Source organism: Podarcis filfolensis (assembly GCF_964270895.1).
Source record: "Podarcis filfolensis genome assembly, chromosome: 16".
Classification (NCBI taxonomy): Eukaryota; Metazoa; Chordata; class Lepidosauria; order Squamata; family Lacertidae; genus Podarcis; species Podarcis filfolensis.
This window is the reverse complement of record NC_139620.1, coordinates 30,993,236-31,012,747: the sequence shown is the minus strand read 5'-3', so window position 1 is coordinate 31,012,747 and position 19,512 is coordinate 30,993,236. Positions and strand designations below refer to the sequence as shown.

Genomic DNA, 19,512 nt, shown 5'->3' with positions numbered 1-19,512 from the left:
ACCCAGAGTGGCTGGGGAAACCCAGCCAGATTGGTGGGGTATAAATAAATTGTTGTTGTTGTAAATATAAAAATAAAAAAAATTATGTAAATAAAAAAACAGGGCAAGGAAGACTACATGTCTGTTTTTTTCCTGTGGGTTTCAGTTTTTATGTTAATTTGACACTGTGGTTTTAAGATGGATTTATCTGGCTCTTGTGTACAGTTCTTTCAGAGAAGCAGCAAGGACAGGGTTGAGGGAGGGGAATTGCATCTATTTATAAAAGTGCTTCTATCACACCTTTCTGCTGAATAGCACCCGAGGTGCAAAAAAAAATTACATAAACAAGTCAAATGCCTGGAAGAAGGGCCATAGGTCAGTGGCAGAGCATCTTCTTTGCATGCAGAAAGCGTCAGGTTCAACCCCCAGCCTCTCTAGACAAGGCTGGAAACGCCCCCTTTCTGAAACCCTGGAGGACCACTGCCAGCCATACTGTGGCCCCAATAGCGCCAGAAATTTAAAGCACCATCGTATCACTTGGTGACATCAGTCATGGCTTCCCCCAAAGAATTCTGGGAGCAGGGCCGTCTTTAGCAGATGCGGCGCAGGGGTGCAAATATCCGCTCAGCGCCCCCAAATTACCACGGATAGTGGGGGGGCGGCGAAGCTGCGCACTGCCAGCCATGGGGGGTGTGTGTGTGTGCAACTCTCCCTCATGCTGCTGTGGGAGCACAATCCCCGCAGAAGCTTGGGAAGGAAGCTGCATGCCCGCCAGCCATATAATTAGCGGGGCGCAGCTAATTCCAACAAAATATTCCAACAAAATATTAATATTCCAAATATTAATATTCCAACAAAATATTAAAATACAATAGACCGTCAAACATTAAAAGCTTCCCCAAACAGGGCTGCCTTCAGATGTCTTCTAAAAGTCAGATACAGTGGTACCTCGGGTTAAGTTCTTAATTCGTTCCGGAGGTCCGTTCTTCACCTGAAGCACCATTTTAGCTAATGGGGCCTCCTGCTGCTGCCGCGCCACCGGAGCCCGATTTCTGTTCTTATCCTGAAGCAAAGTTCTTAACCTGAAGCACTATTTCTGGGTTAGCGGAGTGTGTAACCTGCAACGTATGTAACTTGAAGCTTATGTAACCCGAGGTACCACTGTAGTTCTTTATTTCCTTGACATCTGGTGGGAGGACGTTCCACAGGGTGGGTGCCGCTACCGAGAAGACCCTCTGCCTGGTTCCCTGTAACATGGCTTCTTGCAGTGAGGGAACCGCCAGAAGGCCCTCGCACTGGACCTCAGTGTCCGGGCAGAACGATGGGGGTGGAGACGCTCCTTCAGGTATACTGGTCAAGGCCGTTTAGGGCTTTAAAGGTCAGCACATACACTTTTGAGGCTTGGGAGGCAAGCTGCATGCCCACCAGCCATATGTTTGACGGGGTGCAGCTGGCGAGCGTGCAGGGAAAGGGGAGTCCACGGGCAAAGCTGCGCAGCTCCCCCACTCATTGGGGTGCCCCTGAGAGGCTGGCGCCCTGGCGCAAAGCACCACTAAGCCGTATGGGAAAATATAAGCTCTGTCTGGGAGTATAGCTTATGAAGGCTGTTGAGAGTTGTTATAATAATACTACTAATAATAAATTTTATTTATACCCCGCCCTCCCCAGCCAAGACCAGGCTCAGGGTGGCTAACACCAGATATAAAACAATTGATTGAAATACAACTTAAAAAAACAAGATCAAAATACAGCATTAAAATGCAGCCTCATTTCAGCAGAAACTCAAAAACTTTTTTGGGGGTGAAAACGTCAAGTCTTCACCAAGGCTAACTATCCAGACTGGTCCTACCACTACATGGGTGAGAAAAAAGCCAGGGAAATCCCCAAATAGGACTTCCATCACAGAAGGAAAAAGGGAAAAAAAGAAAGAGGGGGAGGGGATCAAGTTAATTCCAAGCCAAAAACCAGGGGAACAACTCTGTCTTACAGGCCCTGCGGAAAGAAATCAGATCCTGCAGGGCCCTGGTCTCATGAGGCAGAGTGTTCCACCAGGCCGGAGCCAGTGTTGAAAAGGCCCTGGCTCTGGTTGAGGCTAATCTAACTTCCTTAGGGCCCGGGACCTCTAGGGTGTTGCTATTTGTGGACCTTAAGGTCCTCCGTGGGGTTGTTAGGAGGCAAGGACACCCCTATTCTCCTCATAGAGCTGATACGTACTCCCCTCACAAGAACTGATATTCCCAAAGATATTCCCCACGAAGAGGGAAATGTTGCAGCATTTCCTTTCTCCTAATAAAATTGCTGCTTGTGAAGGAACAGGATACCCAAATCCTGTCTGTGAAATCACCCCAGGCCTCAAAACTATCCAAAATTCCCTTTCGTCTTCTAAAAATCCAAAACAGCTTTTCTCTGCTCTCCTCTGCTCTATCACAAGATGCTGTGCAAAAGGCAAAATGTGACTTTAAAAGGCTAATGAATAGGCTCTGTTCAAAGCAGGCCTGAGAAACGAATCTTATCTCATTCGGTTGCAACATCTTTGGACATGCTGAAACGCTTTCATTCCCCTTTTCCTGGGAAGGGTGCCAAGAGTCCAATAGTCCCAAGACAGCTTTCTGTTCATGCTCAGAGGAACTCATGGGGCAGGACTCTGGAAGAAGGAGGAGAAAGGGGGAGGGAACTGGAAGGGGTACATACCGTATTTTTCGCACCATAGGGCGCACCGGACCATAGGGCGCACACAGTTTTTTTGGGGGGGGGAATCAAGAAAAAAAATCTTTCCCCCCCAGCCCCAAAGAGCAGTGTACAGGCTGCGCACAATCTCTCCCTGCCGGAGGGGTTGCGCGCAGCTATGGCACAAGCCAAGGCAGCGAGCAGGATGGATCTCGCTCGCTGTTTTGGCTTCCCCTTTAGCCCCGTGCAGCCTCTCCTTGCCGGGAGACGCTGCGCAGGGCTTTCCTGGGAGGTGGGGGGATTCCCTCACCTCTCGCAAAAGCCCGCAGAAGCCGCGCAACCCCTTTAAAGAGATCGCGGCTTCTCCTGTCTTTTCTGGGAGGTGGGAGAAGGGACTGATGCGGCCAGTCAGTCCCTTCTCCCTCCTGTGGAAAAGCCCGCAAGAGCGCACGGAGGTTGTGTGCGGCTCTTGGGGGCTTTTCCCGCCTGCCTCCCCCCTGTATTCGCTCCATAGGACGCACACACATTTTCCCTTGCTTTTTAGGAGGGAAAAAGTGCGTCCTATGGTGCAAAAAATACGGTATGTTCTGTGCACATGACTGTGAACTGGTGCATGCTTTTTGTGAGTTATCACACTTGCTCCTTCTACCAGTTCATAGATGGTAGAAATAAAAGCTTTTTCTCCGAAACTATTCCTTGAGTGTCTGTTGACTCCCACTTCCCTTTCCCGGGCGCAATATTTTTCCCACCCGAGGGCAAAGCCTCATAGGGCTACACTTGAAAGAGCCTGGCCGGCCATGCCCTCATCGAAGCCACTCCATTCCTTCCTCCCCTGCCCTTAGGTTGAAGAAAATAAAGGTGTTTTTTTTTTAAAAAAAGCAATGCATGGCTCACTAGCAGAGCACATGCTTTTCATGCAGGTTCAATCTTTGGTATCTCCTGCTGAAAGGATCAGAAAGATCATCTTCCCCGAGCCATGGAGCTACTGACTGTCAGAGTAGAGAATACAATGGTACCTCTAGTTACGAACTTAGTTCGTTCCGGAGGTTCGTTCTTAACCTGAAACTGTTCTTAACTAGAGACGTGCTTTCGCTAATGGGGCTTCTCGTTGCCACACACGATTTCCGTTCTCATCCTGGGGCAAAGTTCTCAACTCGAGGTAACTCTTCCAGGTTAGCGGAGTTTGTAACCTGAAGCGTTTGTGACCTGAGGCGTTTGTAACTTGAGGTACCACTGCGCTGGCAAGAGTGGCTGGGGCAACCCAGCGAGATGGGTTTATTTTATAAATAAAATAAAATAAAATATAATAATAATAATAATAATAATAATAATAATAATAATAATAATATGATGGGTGGGTCTAGATGTTCCTGTGCACAGCTCTAAACCAAATATATTAATACCTGCCTGCAAGCTTAATTCCAGACTTTTAATTGGGGGGTGTTGTTGTTATGTAATGTTGGCTGTGACTCACTGGAGCTTGGAGAAATGTAAAAATAGATGAAACGTTGAGAGATATAAGTTTATAAGTTATCGAGAGCTCGCCTGGCTGTGAAAGTGATATGCACAATAACGGCTAATTTTAAGATGAATGTACCCTGCTTTATTAATAGCAAAATTCCAAGATGATTTCAGAACTTAGGCTTTTGATGAATGGAAGAACAAGGGAGGAGAGGGGAGGGGGCTATTTTAAGACTTGGTTTTCCAAACTGGGACATTGGTACATTATTTATTTATTTATTTCCCTGTTTACAGCTGTAATATATACTTCTGCATCCCAGGTAAAAGAACAAAACTCTGCTTCTACCACAACATGAAATCCTGGAGCTCCTGGGCTTCAAAGCCTCTCATTTTTGTAAAAAAAAGGCACCACATTGCTGAAGCTAATCAGGTCTGGATCTGGGCAGTGTACTACAACTCCCATTATCCCACTGGCCATGATGGCTGAGGCTGATGGGAGTTGTAGTCCAACAATGTCTGAAGGGCTACCTCTGCCTTATGCACCCAGGCTAGAGTTTCATTCAGGGAGCAGCAATTGGGAGTTCCCTGAAATATTTAATAAAAAATAATGTTCTGTAAAGAAGAAAAGGGACCTGTCTCTCAAGGTGGTGATGGACCATACACAGAAGCTCACAGGATGAGTCCACAGCTCCCTCAAATATTTTACTGGGGGGGCAGCAAAGGGACCTCGGCCCCCACGGCTCTGGCTCATACACAATACTGTCAATTCCAACAATGCCCCAATGAAATGGATATATGAATGCTCTAATTTGATACCAACAGATATCAATACAGAGTTGTACCTTGGAAGCTGAACAGCTTAGTTCCCGAACGTTTTGGCTCCTGAATGTCGCAATCCCGGAAGTAACTGTTTCGGTGTGCAAATGTCTGATGGGGCTTCTGATTGGCTACAGGAGCTTCCTGCAGCCAATCAGAAGAAGCGCTTCGGTTTTCGAACGTTTTGCAAGTCAAACGGACTTCCGGAACGAATTCCGTTCGAATTCCAAGGTACGACTGTACAGATATAGACACACATACACATATAGAGAATTAGGTTCTTAATTTACCATCTGCTTCCTAATTTGTATTGGAAGATAGAAAGAATTCAGCAACCTTATCTGGGACATAAATAGTCGTCAGTTAAATAGAAAGATATCAGTTTCAGTGGTTTTTCTAGGTTCTTATTAAAGGAAGAATCAGCCTCTGTTGTCTGTAACTGTAGTGTTAACGGGCATAGCCAATAGATTCTATATCTCCATTTCCACAAGGACACAGAGCCTTCTTTGTGCATTACTGTACTTGCATGTGAAGAAATAAGTGTGGAGTTTGGGGGCTGCACTTTTACCACTGTCCCCCCAAAGCCACACTCCTCCTCCTCCTCCTTTTCCTGCTATCATGTGAAAGAGAGCACCTGCAATGGGCAGCTTTCTCTATGCTCCCCAGTGATTTAGAGCCCTTGCCAATTGCATCCATGCATAGAGAAGACTCCCTGTTGCAGAGCCTATCCTGAACATGGCCAGCAAAGGTGTGGACCCGGCCGGCCCTACTGTTTACCGTCAACATGGTCAAGATAATCTCTGCAGCCAGGAGATGCAAGGAGACCATTTTATGCATGGAGTGTGACTTTTGGAATGGGGCTAAAATGCACAGCTGCGATCTCCATTCAGCATGCTTAGCATCTACTCGGGAGTAATGTGCAAAGATTGTTGTAGTCATGGCCATGAGGCAGACTGAGGAAGCTGCCTCAAGCGGTGGAATCCAAAGGGCACCACCATGGCCACCGGCAGAAGCAGAGAGAAGTAGATGCAGCCGCAATGGACTTCATTTACCAGGTCTTGAAAAGGTCACATGAGATCTCTGGAGGCCTCCATGCAATCTTGCTGGAACCCGGAAGCTGCATCTATGTGACCCCGGGTAAGTGAGGCTCTGGTGGCTGCAAGGGTAGTGGGCGGTAGCTTCCCGTTTCACCTCAGGCGGCAAAACGGGATGGACGGCCCCTGGCTATAGTCATTCACTAAGCAGAAACTTATTCAACCAGCTAGTTAGGAGAGCAGAGGCCAGTACAGTCATACCTTGGGTTACAGACGCTTCAGGTTGCGTTTTTTTGGGTTACGGACACGCCGAAACCGGTTAATTCAGGGTTTCGGCAGTCGCACATGTGCAGAAGCGCTAAATCGTGCTTTGCGCATGTGCAGAAGCGCAGAAGCGCAACCCATGCATGTGCAGTCGCGGCGCTGCAGGTTGTGAAAGCTGCTGGTTGCGAACATGCCTCCTGCACGGATCATGTTCGCAACCAGAGCGTCCACTGTACTTAAAACATCTGAGGGAAGCAGGGTGGCTCAGGGGGAGCAAGGGGAGCCACACAGTTCTACCATCCATCATCTTGCCCCCACAACATCTGCAACCTGAAGCCATTGCTTTGAACTACCTAACGGCAGGGCTGGCCCTGCATTTAAATACATATGTTCATTGCTCAGTTCATGTATGGAAAACAGATGAGTCAACTGGCCTCCTGTTCAGTTTCCAGTGATTTAATACTATGACTGCACATGCTGTGTGAATTTTATCTATATGCTACAAAAACTCTGAGCCTGTAGAGTTATTAGGCATTGTGTCATCCCCCCCCCCGGTCTTTCTTTGGAGCCGAATATTACGTCTGAGTATGAATATATTTATGCTGCACTTTTAGTATGCAAGAACTGAACACAAACAAATTTGATTAGCCCCAAATTGCGATGCTTGAAAGTAGTCACTGGAGTGTAGATTTTTAAAACTGAAGCAACATGCTGCTCATTTTTGGCTCTATGTATAGGTGTTTATTTTGTTTTTGTTTCGTTTCTGTAATGTGAGGAAATTGCAATGTTTATCTGCTGGAAAGATCTCAAAAGAAGTTGCTTGTCTGTAAATACATTTGCTAGATTTACAGTCCTATTAAAACATGGCCTTTATCTAAAATTACTTTCTTTACGCTGGTACATACAAATAATGGGAGCATAGCTTTAAATCATACACCACAGGAAGCTGCGGCAATATTTGCTTAGGCAACACAAAAATGCCAGCAGATGGATGTAACACACACACACACACACACAGATAGAGAGAGAGAGAGAGACCCTGGCTTCAATGAAACAACAATATTTGTAGTGGCTCATTTTCCAGTTCTATATGTATCTGACTCATTGTCAAAAGAAATACCTCCTTTCTTTTTTAAAATATAAGCACCATTATAGCACCATATTTAATTCAAGAAAATTTCACGGTCATGGGCTATGAATCCAGTTTGTTTCAACAAACCACAGTTACAATTAGCTACAGCTTAGGGTTCAGGTGTGACACTAAACTGTGGTTATTAAAAAATGGAAGCAAAATCTGATTTCCTTGTGGCCACACTGGAGGAGGAGAGAGGAGGGGAGGAGAAGAACTGTTTGTTATGACCTCCAAGCTGGTACATAGTGTAACAAATTGGAGAGGCAATCCTTTTTAAATGTTCTTAGTTATTTCCACCGCTGGATCTTCAGATAGCTCTTGATTTAAAAAAAACCCCAAACAGTTCAAATCTCTGCTCAGCTATGAAGCTCACAAATGACCTTGGGTCTGAATCTCTGAGAATAAAATAGGTTGGAAAGAGGGAGAGAGAACCCACAGAAGTGCTTTAAGCTCCTAGAAGAGAGGCGGGGCAATTTAAGGTAATTAAAAGGAAGAAGAAATAACTGCAGTTTGTGATTAAATTGTGCGCTGCTTTAGTTACCTCTGGTAGACTAGCTTCTTTTTAAAAATGAAATCTCAGTGGCACCCTTGCAGGCTTGGCAACTCTGGGTAAATGGAATTACAGCCCCATATATAACTGTACAGTTTTCATGTGTGTCAAGGGAGTTTCTTTAATTTCACAGACCCACAATGCTAGGGCATCTTTCTTTTGGCTGTAAATGTTTTTCATGATGATAAATAATAATAATAATAATAATAATAATAATAATAATAATAATAATAATAATAATAATTTTATTATTTACACCCCCCACTCATCTGGCTGGGTTTCCCTAGCCACTCTGGGCTCTGGGCGGCTCCCAACAATATATAAAAAAACACGATAAAACATTAAACATTAAAAACTTCCCTAAACAGGGCTGCCTTCAGATGTCTTCTAAAAGTCAGATAGTTGTTTATCTCCTTGACATCTGATGGGAGGGTGTTCCACAGGGCAGGCACCACCACCAAGAAGGCCCACTGGTGGAGGAAGGTGAGTGCGGGGGTGCGGTGTGGTGCGTACCGGGTGTCAGCTGTGAGGGTGGGTGACATTGCCGCGCCACCCCCGCTCACTGCACGGTGCCCCCGGATGCTCACCGCACGGGCAGCACCCCCAGACGCTTGCTGCATGGGCGGTAGGCCACTAGGGACGCTCGCCAAGTGGCCAGCTAGCCCCGTCCCCACACCGCTCCAGGTGCTGGGACAGGTAGCTCCGCCCCTGAGAAGGCCCTCTGCCTGGTTCCCTGTAATCTCACTTCTCGCAGTGAGGGAACCAGCAGAAGACCTTCAGAGGAGGACCTCAGTGTCCGGGCTGAATGATGGGGATGGAGATGTTCCTTCACTCATTCTTTCGGTTTAAACTGTCTTGAACACTGGCCAAACACACTGACTAAACCAATTCATGGAATCACAGAATTGCAGCGAATGTCCTCGTTCTCTCAATATGTTAAAACAATACCGTGCTTCAGAAATAATCAGACAAGTGGGGGGGGATATATTAAGACAGCTATTCTTGCTCTGAGGGAGCTTGTAGCTAGGTTTACACTCTTGGAACATCCTGCTTTTAAGAGCTCCGAGGGGTGTGTGTTTTTTTTTGGGGGGGGGGGGGGGTTCCGCTTGCATACTGTTCTGCCATCAGCTTTGCATAAAGATGCGTTTCCCAGAGGGTTTACAGAGCTCACACACAGTCACTTCTTGTTAGTTTTGAAAGGCTGGCATAGGTCACTCGCTAGAAGATGAAACTATGATGCAATATCCATGTAGACAGTTGCTGCTGGGAGCAATCGGGACGAGACGCGCTGTCACATGGTACTTTGCAAGGCTTTGACTAACACGTAATTAAGAGAGAGAAAATGCATCAGCTTGCAGGGCCAGCCCTACCATTAGGTATATGGCAGGCAAGCAGCTTAGGCCGTAGGTGCTGGGGAGCAAGGAGTAACAGCAATGTGTGAGGGCGACAGAGCTGGGTGTACCATTTGGCCTGCTGTGCTAAGCCAGGTGTGGGGAACCTCTATGCCCTCCAGATGTTGCTGAGCTACAACTCCCATCAGCCCCAGAAAACATGGCCACTTGCATAAATAACAGCTGGAGGAAAGAGAGTTGCCTGAATCACTTTGCCGCAGTTGTTGTTGTTGTTTAGTCATTTAGTCATGTCCGACTCTTTGTGACCCCCTGGGCCAGAGCACGCCAGGCACTCCTGTCTTCCACTGCCTCCCGCAGTTTGGTCAAACTCATGCTGGTAGCTTCGAGAACACTGTCCAGCCATCTCGTCCTCTGTCGTCCCCTTCTCCTTGTGCCCTCCATCTTTCCCAACATCAGGGTCTTTTCCAGGGAGTCTTCTCTTCTCATGAGGAGGCCAAAGAATTGGAGCCTCAGCTTCACAATCTGTCCTTCCAGTGAGCACTCAGGGCTGATTTCCTTCAGAATGGAGAGGTTTGATCTTCTTGCAGTCCATGGGACTCTCAAGAGTCTCCTCCAGCACCATAATTCAAAAGCATCAATTCTTCGGCGATCAGCCTTCTTGATGGTCCAGCTTTCACTTCCATGCATCACTACTGGGAAAACCATAGCTTTAACTATACGGACCTTTGTTGGCAAGGTGATGTCTCTACTTTTTAAGATGCTGTCTAGTGCTCACCAAAACCACCACCAGAAGCATGAAGCAAAGGAAGAATTGTATGTGCATAAGCAAAGGTTTTTCATAAGCTAAATTACACCACAGTTTTATGGCCTCAGAAAGCCATTTTGAGTATCTGCTCCTATTGGCATGCTTTTTCCAAGCCTTGCTGCACCCACCATAATCTGAAATAAGAGCCAACCTGATGGCATTGCTTATGTCCAACAGCAAAGAGGAAGGCTTAGTGGGAAACCTTGCAACTATTCATTCCATATAAATATATGTGTACACACACATACACACATATAATGAAGCTATTTCCGGAAGCTTGGCGCAGATGCGACAAAACTGGACAGCTTGGGAGTATATTTATCCAAGGAAAAAAACATTCCAGCAGCTTTCGAGCAAATGAAACATAAGGACAGAGCGAAAGTCAATCTCTAGCATATTCCAGACTTGAATAGGACGAGATGGGTTTAAAAAATTGTTGCAGACCCGCTGGCTCTTGCCAGCTCTTCCTAACTAAAGATGGATCCTTTCAAGGCTACTTTGCCAATACAACAACAGCTGGCAGAGCAAACTATTATCTGCTGCATGTGTTACAGTTGTCCTACACCAGATCAGTCCCAGGGTCTGAGGGCACCTTGTTGAAGCTAAGTGGGTTGGGCTGTGGTCAGAAGTTGGATGGGAGACCACGACAAAACCCCATATTATTGGATTGGGATCCATGATGGGAGACAGGTGGGGATTAAGGGTGCCTTTCGAGTAGAAGCATAGACTTTGGAACAAAAATGTCTTCAGTTGTTTCTGGAAAGTACAAACAGTAAGCACCTATCTTGATGGGCAACATCAAAAAAACAAAGACCATGGCCACTGGTCCCATCACCTCCTGGCAAATAGAAGGAGAAGAAATGGAGGCAGTGAGAGATTTTACTTTCTTGGGCTCCATGATCACTGCAGATGGTGACAGCAACCACGAAATTAAAAGACGTCTGCTTCTTGGGAGAAAAGCAATGACAAACCTAGACAGCATCTTAAAAAGCAGAGACATCACCTTGCCAACAAAGGTCCGTATAGTTAAAGCTATGGTTTTCCCAGTGATGTATGGAAGTGAGAGCTGGACCATCAAGAAGGCTGATCGCCGAAGAATGGATGCTTTTGAATTATGGTGCTGGAGGAGACTCTTGAGAGTCCCATGGACTGCAAGAAGATCAAACCTCTCCATTCTGAAGGAAATCAGCCCTGAGTGCTCACTGGAAGGACAGATCCTGGAGCTGAGGCTCCAATACTTTGGCCACCTCATGAGAAGAGAAGTCTCTCTGGAAAAGACCCTGATGTTGGGAAAGATGGAGGGCACAAGGAGAAGGGGATGGCAGAGGACGAGATAGTTGGACAGTGTTCTCGAAGCTACTAGCATGAGTTTGACCAAATTGCGGGAGGCAGTGGAAGACAGGAGTGCCTGGCGTGCTCTGGTCCATGGGGTCACGAAGAGTCGGACACGACTAAACGACTAAACAACAACATCTCGACGGGAATGCTGTTCCACGGAACAGGAGCAGGCACACTGAAAGCCCCGCTCCGAGTAAATTTGGGTGGTTGGGATTAATTCACCTTCAACCAATCCTGGAGGGAGGAGCAAGAAGGAAGGAACAGTCAACTCTGCTGGTTTCAATGCATCACCCCCTCTACCATTAGGCAGAGTGAAATGGCTGCCTCAGGCTGTTAAATCTGAGTGTCATGAAAAGACCACCAATTAGTCTTTATTATTGGGGAGAAGGAGATGCTTGTGAGTTTTACTTTTCCCCTTCATGCGACATAAATTCAATCACTGGCCTTGGATAATGGGCCACATCCATACCTTACATTGAAAGCACATGGCTTCCCCTGTATAATCCTGGGAACTGCTGCTTGTCAAGGGTGCTGGGAACTATAGCTCCATGTGGTAAGCTACAGATCCCAGGATTCTCGGGGTGGGAAGCCATGTGCTTTAATGTGGATGTGAGCGCACGCACCTTGATTTGGCAGTGGGGGACATTTGCTGCTCCACTTCAGGCGACAAAACCCTTTGCACTGATGCTGCCTACCCCTTTCTACCCACAACAGCCAGTTCCTTGGAGACAGGATATAAAATGTGCCACCTTCATCGCCTCCTGAAGGAAGGTCTCAGAGGCAGGGATACACACATCCTGTCTCCCTTGTCAGCCCTCTGCTTCTCTGAAACCATCCAAGGGCGATAAAAGAGGCAGAAATGTCAAGGCTAATTACAGCTCTAACATGCAAACTCACTTGTCAAAGACCCAGTTTCAGCTGCATCGCGGAACAGTTACAACAGTGATGGGTGGGTGGGGAGCAAATCGCCTTGCATCCATCCTCATTCCAATGTGTTTCCTCTCCACCACCACAAACACAGGGGTTGTTGTTGTTTTTCCAAAGCACCGTCTAGTTCTAAAGCGCTGTGCTCTTGCCTTTTCTCCCTTTCTTTCTTTTTTAAATTGGCTCAGACTGTTTGCACTTCTGTCATTCCCTTTGGGAAAAACCCGATTCCACTGACTAATAACGCCTTCGCAGAAAATAAACTGGAGTGTGGGGAGGGGGGAGGTCACAAAGATTACAATTGAAACACGCAAAGGAGATCTCAAGCCGTTCTCTCCCCCTCTCTCTTTGAACCTCATGGAAGGTCAATGGAAAACGCGAGGTCAGCATAATTCTCTCGCCGGAACTGAGGCTGCAAAGAGAATCCAGTCAACCAGAAATCGGCAGAGAGCACGCAGCCAACTGGACAGGGGAGTTCTTCTGGAATTAAATAAGAAGGTGATGGAAGGGCAAGCCCTGGGCCATTGCTACCAGATAAGTCCCGGTCCTCAGCTCCCGGGTCTGAAGATGTGGTTCTGTCTTCTTCTGTCTTAGAGGACTTCAGTGTAGAAGACCTGACCCTTTTGTCCTGCCTGAACCTCAACCCACCTTTCTGTGCATCCAGATATCTAGGCCTCTCCTTGTCCTACAACCTGATTGAGCCTTGCTGCAATGCAGAGCAGGAAGAAACTCAGATATATAAGCTAATCACCAAATGGCACCTTAAACCTGGATTGCGGTCGCCACAACGGAATGTCTATGTGCCTTTCCCCCTTCCCCAGAAGTTTTTATTTTTTATTTCATTTCTATACCACTTTCTATTTTAAAATCTCAAAGCGGTTTACAGCACATTAAAACATCAAATAAAAACAATCCAGAATAAAACAAATTCAAGCTTAAAAGAAAATATTCCAGATCCTTGTCTAAGTGATATTTTGCTTTCCCCAAATTTATTTATCTACTTAATTTATATAGCTGCCCCATAGCAGAAAGTAATCTAGGAAGGCAGTGCAGTATAGTGGTTAAAGTGTCGGACTAGGACCTGGGAGATCAGGGTTCAAATTCCCACTATGTCATGATGCTCACTGGGTGACCTTGGGCCAGTCACAACCTCTTAGCCTACCTCACAGGGTCATTGTAGGGATTTTCTGAGGACGGGGTGAACCATGTACCCCCTGGAGAAAAAGGTGGGATATAAATGCAGAGAATAAGCTCTTCTGCTCACCTGCTTACGAAAGCTAGAGAAGCCAGCCAGATAGAGATGCAAGTCGCTAACCTGGCATCCAGAAATCTCCATGTGCTCACCAATTGGACCCATGTCAATAGTGGGAGATTTCTAACACTGAGAGCAGGACACTTTCTCAGCAACCACATATCACATTAGTTGTTCCTACTAAATATGTGGATTTAGTAGATATTAAGACATTTCACCAAATGGACGCCTGCCAGGATTGCTATAGCACAACAGCGAAATTTTCCACATGTAAAGTGATATTATAATATCACTTTGAGATGCCTCATGTCTTAATGAAATAATAGTAACAATATAAGTAAATAATAATAAGTCAACAGCAGATTTGGGGTGAAAGCCAGTTAATTTTTCAGTTCTTTAAATTCCATGTTCTGACTATTATATCTGCCCCACTCATCTTGTTCTACAGTGCCAGAGATGTAACTTGGCACACAAAATCTGCCAGCGCAGAATGAGATGAATTAATGTTTAAAGACAACAGCATTAGAGCATTAAATTTTCAAACAATGGCTCAGGGAAGACTCGTTCCAAGTCACACTGCTGCGTAAGACCTGTGTGTAAAAACAAAACAGCTGAGTCCAACAGCTCTGCTTGATTCTTGGCATGAATGCAATGGCTATATGATGACAAACCTTTGTTTTATTTTTAAGGGAAGGAGGAAATGGGTGAAAAGATGGGAGGCGATTCCTGCAAAATAAACTTGCTCCTGCCATACAGGAAAGGGCACATGCATCTGTATAAACAGGTAACCAAATGATAAGGGATTTACTGCAGAGGGGAAATTGTATTTTGCAACCTCAAGGCTACACTGCTATGCTGCTTTCTGCCTTGAGGGTAGACTTTAATGACTGTTCAAAAGCAGCAGCGGTTGCGAAAACACACCAGACTCCTCAAGAGGAAAGGTATCTCTGAGAACATCTTACCAATCCTCATTTATCTTGTGTGGGACCCTATAATCTTCCAAGCTACTTACTGAGATTTAGGAAGCTCTAAGCAGCTGAAGCCCAGTATACCTAAGAAGCAATCTCCTTCCCCAGAAGACATTTTTAATGAGCCAAATCTCTGAGATTCTTCTGTTTCTCATCTCTCTAGAAAAACAGGCCACTTTCTAGAATTGTCTCCAAATGTTCTCCACCATTTTTTGTGTGTGTGTGTGTGGTGGTCATATTCCAACCCCTCTCCCCCCCCCCCAGTCAATTTAGCTCGGCTTCCCATGTTCCCAGAGTGGCCAGTCCATGAAATCATAACAAACCAGAGCACCCTAGGTAAAGGGTAAAGGGACCCCTGACCATTAGGTCTAGTCATGACCGACTCTGGGGTTGCGGCGCTCATCTCGCTTTATTAGCCGAGGGCGCCAGCGTACAGCTTCCGGGTCATGTGGCCAGCATGACTAAGCCGCTTCTGGCGAACCAGAGCAGAGCACGGAAACGCCGTTTACCTTCCTGCTGGAGCGGTACCTATTTATCTACTTGCACTTTGACGTGCTTTCAAACTGCTAGGTTGGCAGGAGCAGGGACCGAGCAACAGGAGCTCACCCCGTCACGGGGATTCGAACCGCCAACCTTCTGATCGGAAAGTCCTAGGCTCTGTGGTTTAACCCACAGCGCCACCCGCATCCCAACCAGAGCACCCTATCCCTGTCCAAAAAAGATACTGATCTTTAAAGACCAGGGCGGGGAGCCTGTGGCCTTCCAGATGTTCTTAGACTACAACTCCCAGCATTCCTGATCATTGGCCATGGTGACTAGAGCTGATGGCTGGTGGATTCCAACCCCTGGAAGGCCAACGTTTTGCCATTCCCCTTGTAAGGAAGGTCTTGAATTTGCCAACCATTTGTAGTAGGCACGAAAACAATAGACACTGAAGTTATCCAGAGCAGAGTTCCCCAATTATGAAATTCACAGAGTACAAAATGGTATTTCTTCCTGGGCAAGTGGTGGTGTTTCCCTCCCCCACCCCCAAATGAACAACACAACCTTCCTACTTTTATCACCTTAACATTTAAAATGATGGGGCAAGAAATAAGGCTTGTCAGAAGCCATACTGCAAGGCCTGAATGGAAAAAGGTCCATCTGGAGTCCTAAAGCCTTGCGATCATTGCCTTAATACGTAATTCAGAAGAGCTTAGAGCTCCAAAGAAACATTCTCTAAAGAGCAGGACGTTCAGGAGGAGGAAGCAAATTGGTGCTGACGAACTCTGCCAAATGCAGAAATGACTAATAATAACAATAACAAGCACTTGGTGTGAAGCATGGAACACAGCTGCTATGGGGTGGGGTTGTATTTTGTCACAGTGATTTCCGAAATATCCTTAAAGTTGGTATAAGAGGTTCTGGGCCCATCCATACCTTACCTTAATGCAGATTATGAACCCCTTCTGCCTCTCCTCCAAGTACTGCTGCCCCACATTTTCTCCACCCTAAATCCAGAGATTCCCTATGCTTTGAAAATTTAAATAGGAAAACTACATTGTTTACATGATCACAATCCACATTAAGCCAAGGTATGGACAGGCTCATTTATAGCCACTCAACATATTATAGAGCTGCCCTTTTAAACACCTGCACAATTTTGTTTTGCTTTCAAAAATGTTTTATTTAGATATTGAAAGAAAACCACAATATAGGAACAGTAACAACAGGGACATACATGGGTCATTCCATGCCAAATCACCTGATTTTAATACTCAACCGTGCTCTCACAATTCACATTTTCTTCAAATTTTTTATGTGTAGATAACTATGAGACAACCTCAAATTAATTTTTGAGGTCCAACAAAATTTTTGAAATTTTTTATTTTTGTGTGATTTAGGCTAATGCAATTTCTGCGTCAGTTTAGAAAAAACCTCCTGTTTCGCTTATTTTTCAACCAATTGGGCTATAAGGTATAAAAAGGGTATTAAGTGCCACAGAAAAGGGTCACTGACCATTCAAAGTGACTTTTTTGTCTGAGTTGTGAGAGAACATGGCACCAGGTGATTTGGCGTGGAGTGACCCACATAGCTGATAAGTGATTGATAGTGATAATCCCACGAAAGAATGAGTACTTGCCACTTGCAGCAGAAATAATCTAAGGCCTCATCTGCACAGTATACAAAAAGCAGTATCATACCACCACTTTAAACCATCATGGCTTCCCCCAAAGAATCCTGGGAAGTGTGGTTTGTTAGGGGTGAAGAGAGTTGTTCCTCACAGAAACAAACAATTCCCAGGGTTCCCCAAGAAGAAGTACTGACTGTTAAACCTCATTTTGCCTCCAGAACTTGTTACACTATGGAGGCAGGAGTGAACCGAAGAAGTACTGAGACGACGGGAAACAATCCCATGGTTTGTTCAATGCACATTTGGAAGTTCAATCTATGCCGTGTGTTCTAAACTATGGTTAGCTGAAACCACATTTGGACTGTGAACGGAGCCAAAGTCAACATCTGCCCAGCTTTTTAAAACTCTTCCTCATATTATAAAGACTTTTTTGTGTGTGAATTAAGCCATTCTTAATTTGTTGTTGCTCTTTGCGATAATAAATAGTGACAAATAACTTGAGGTTATATTCTGAAGACAGCCTTCTTTGCTGCGAAGACTGGCCTGTGATGTTTGGATCTTCTTGTTGACAAAGCAACTCTCTAATTCAATTTAGAGAGCCTAACATAATTACGGGTACTCCTAATTAGTTCAAAGAGAACAGCAACCATTGTAAGAACTTGTCCACCAGAAACTGGATTGAGATAGCAATTTCACTGTATCATAAGGGCAACCTAAGAGAGCAGCAGAGATGCCTTGTCAGATTGAATCATATTTGAGCAGACACAATCCACATCCAACAAGCTGCACAGCCACACTTAGGAAAACGATCCATCATCACCAAATGATTCACTCAAAAAAAAAAATGGGCGGCCTGATCCTGCCATATTAAGATCTACAGATATACAACTCATCTCTAGGACAAGGGAGGGGTATCTTCACATAGCAGCCCATTGGAAAATTTAATGTAAGGTCATGGGAGTGGAGGCGGTCTTCAGCATCTTAAGTCTTTCTCAGCATGAAGGAGCAGAAATCTACAAAAATGAGTGTTCCTCCATGCCGGCAACAGAAATTCAGCTTTCAGGGGAACCAGATTATTATTATCATATAGCAAATTATTTATTATTTTGACAAAGTAATAATAAATAAATAAGAATAAAAATGTGCACCCCACCCCAAGACTATTCCATTACTATTCAACGTATAGAGGGCACATTTGGCCCCTGGGGCCAAAGGTTCCCAACCCTGTGTTCAAACTCGGGGCTGGCAGCCCAGTCCCAAACCAGAAACCTGTGACAGTATGAAAGTGGGGGGGGGGGGAGAGGGTGTTGGCATCTCTCCTCCCCATTCCTCTGAAGCTGCCCCACAAGAGGTCTGAACTACAAGAACTATAAGTATCCTTGTTCCAGGCTTGCTGAGAGCCAGTGTGGTGTAGTGGTTAAGAGCGGTAGACTCATAATCTGGTGAACCGGGTTTGCGTCTCTGCTCCTCCACATGCAGCTGCTGGGTGACCTTGGGCTAGTCACACTTCTCTGAAGTCTCTCAACCTCGCTCACCTCACAGAGTGTTTGTTGTGGGGGAGGAAGGGAAAGGAGATTGTTAGCCGCTTTGAGACTCCTTCGGGTAGTGATAAAGCGGGATATCAAATCCAAACTGGGTAACTTGACATGAGCCAACAGTGTGACGCGGCAGCTAAAAAAGCCAATGCAATTCTGGGCTGCATCAATAGGAGTATAGCATCTAGATCAAGGGAAGTAATAGTGCCACTGTATTCTGCTCTGGTCAGACCTCACCTGGAGTACTGTGTCCAGTTCTGGGCACCACAGTTCAAGAAGGACACTGACAAACTGGAACGTGTCCAGAGGAGGGCAACCAAAATGGTCAAAGGCCTGGAAACGATGCCTTATGAGGACCGGCTAAGGGAGCTGGGCATGTTTAGCCTGGAGAAGAGGAGGTTAAGGGGTGATATGATAGCCATGTTCAAATATATAAAAGGATGTCACATGGAGGAGGGAGAAAGGTTGTTTTCTGCTGCTCCAGAGAAGCGGACACGGAGCAATGGATCCAAACTACAAGAAAGAAGATTCCACCTAAGCATTAGGAAGAACTTCCTGACAGTAAGAGCTGTTCGACAGTGGAATTTGCTGCCAAGGAGTGTGGTGGAGTCTCCTTTTTTGGAGGTCTTTAAGCAGAGGCTTGACAACCATATGTCAGGAGTGCTCTGATGGTGTTTCCTGCTTGGCAGGGGGTTGGACTCGATGGCCCTTGTGGTCTCTTCCAACTCTATGATTCTATGATTCTATGATTCTAACTCCTCTTGAGGGAAGGAGGATTTGTTGCAAGTCTCAATTGCTCAACACTCTGCGGCCCAACCGTGTACCATTCACCAAGTCGCTCCTACCCTGGCAAGGAAATGCTTCCAGCCAGTTTGAGCATTTTCATTTAAATTGCTGCTATTTATAAATGGAATATGCTTGATATAGCCCAACACACACAGTCCCGACATTCCACAGAAGACCTCTTCAGCTGCACCCCAAGAGATGGGATGGCTTATATGGAGCTAATATCGGCCACAGCTCAGTTCTACTGGAGCAGCTATTTTGGACTGCAAAAGATTCTTCTGGCTGAGTTTGTTAGCAGAACAAGAAGAGGATTTGCTGGCTGCCTAGGTCACACATATGTTCACTGGACAGAGAGCTGGAGTCAACATCAGGAATAGCTTTCCTAAATATAGTCATTTCAATTTCTTGTCAAGCGAGGTGTATGAACAATACTCAAATGCGACTCGGAAATTCACAAAAATCACCCTTTCCGCTAATGAAGTGATGGTGATTCATTTAAAGAAATGGTTTGACACAATAAGGTTCATCATACCTCA

The 19,512-nt window shown here is 45.7% G+C and overlaps 2 protein-coding genes across 3 annotated transcripts in view; both read right to left on the bottom strand.

Moving 5' to 3' along the window:
- ZDHHC8 (zDHHC palmitoyltransferase 8) overlaps positions 1-19,512 on the bottom strand; it is a 142,035-nt gene that overhangs the window by 111,153 nt on the left and 11,370 nt on the right. The window lies entirely within an intron of this gene.
- The window catches only part of LOC310751264 (serine/threonine-protein phosphatase 2A activator-like), a 49,612-nt gene that overhangs the window by 18,731 nt on the left and 11,369 nt on the right, over positions 1-19,512 (bottom strand). The window contains exon 1 of one of the 2 annotated variants that reach the window (XM_083590541.1): positions 4,950-5,027. The exons of the other annotated variant lie outside the window; for it this stretch is intronic. The gene's annotated coding sequence lies outside the window, so the exon portion shown is untranslated. Of the gene's footprint in view, positions 1-4,949; positions 5,028-19,512 lie in introns of those variants that run through there. 2 annotated transcript variants of the gene reach the window in all.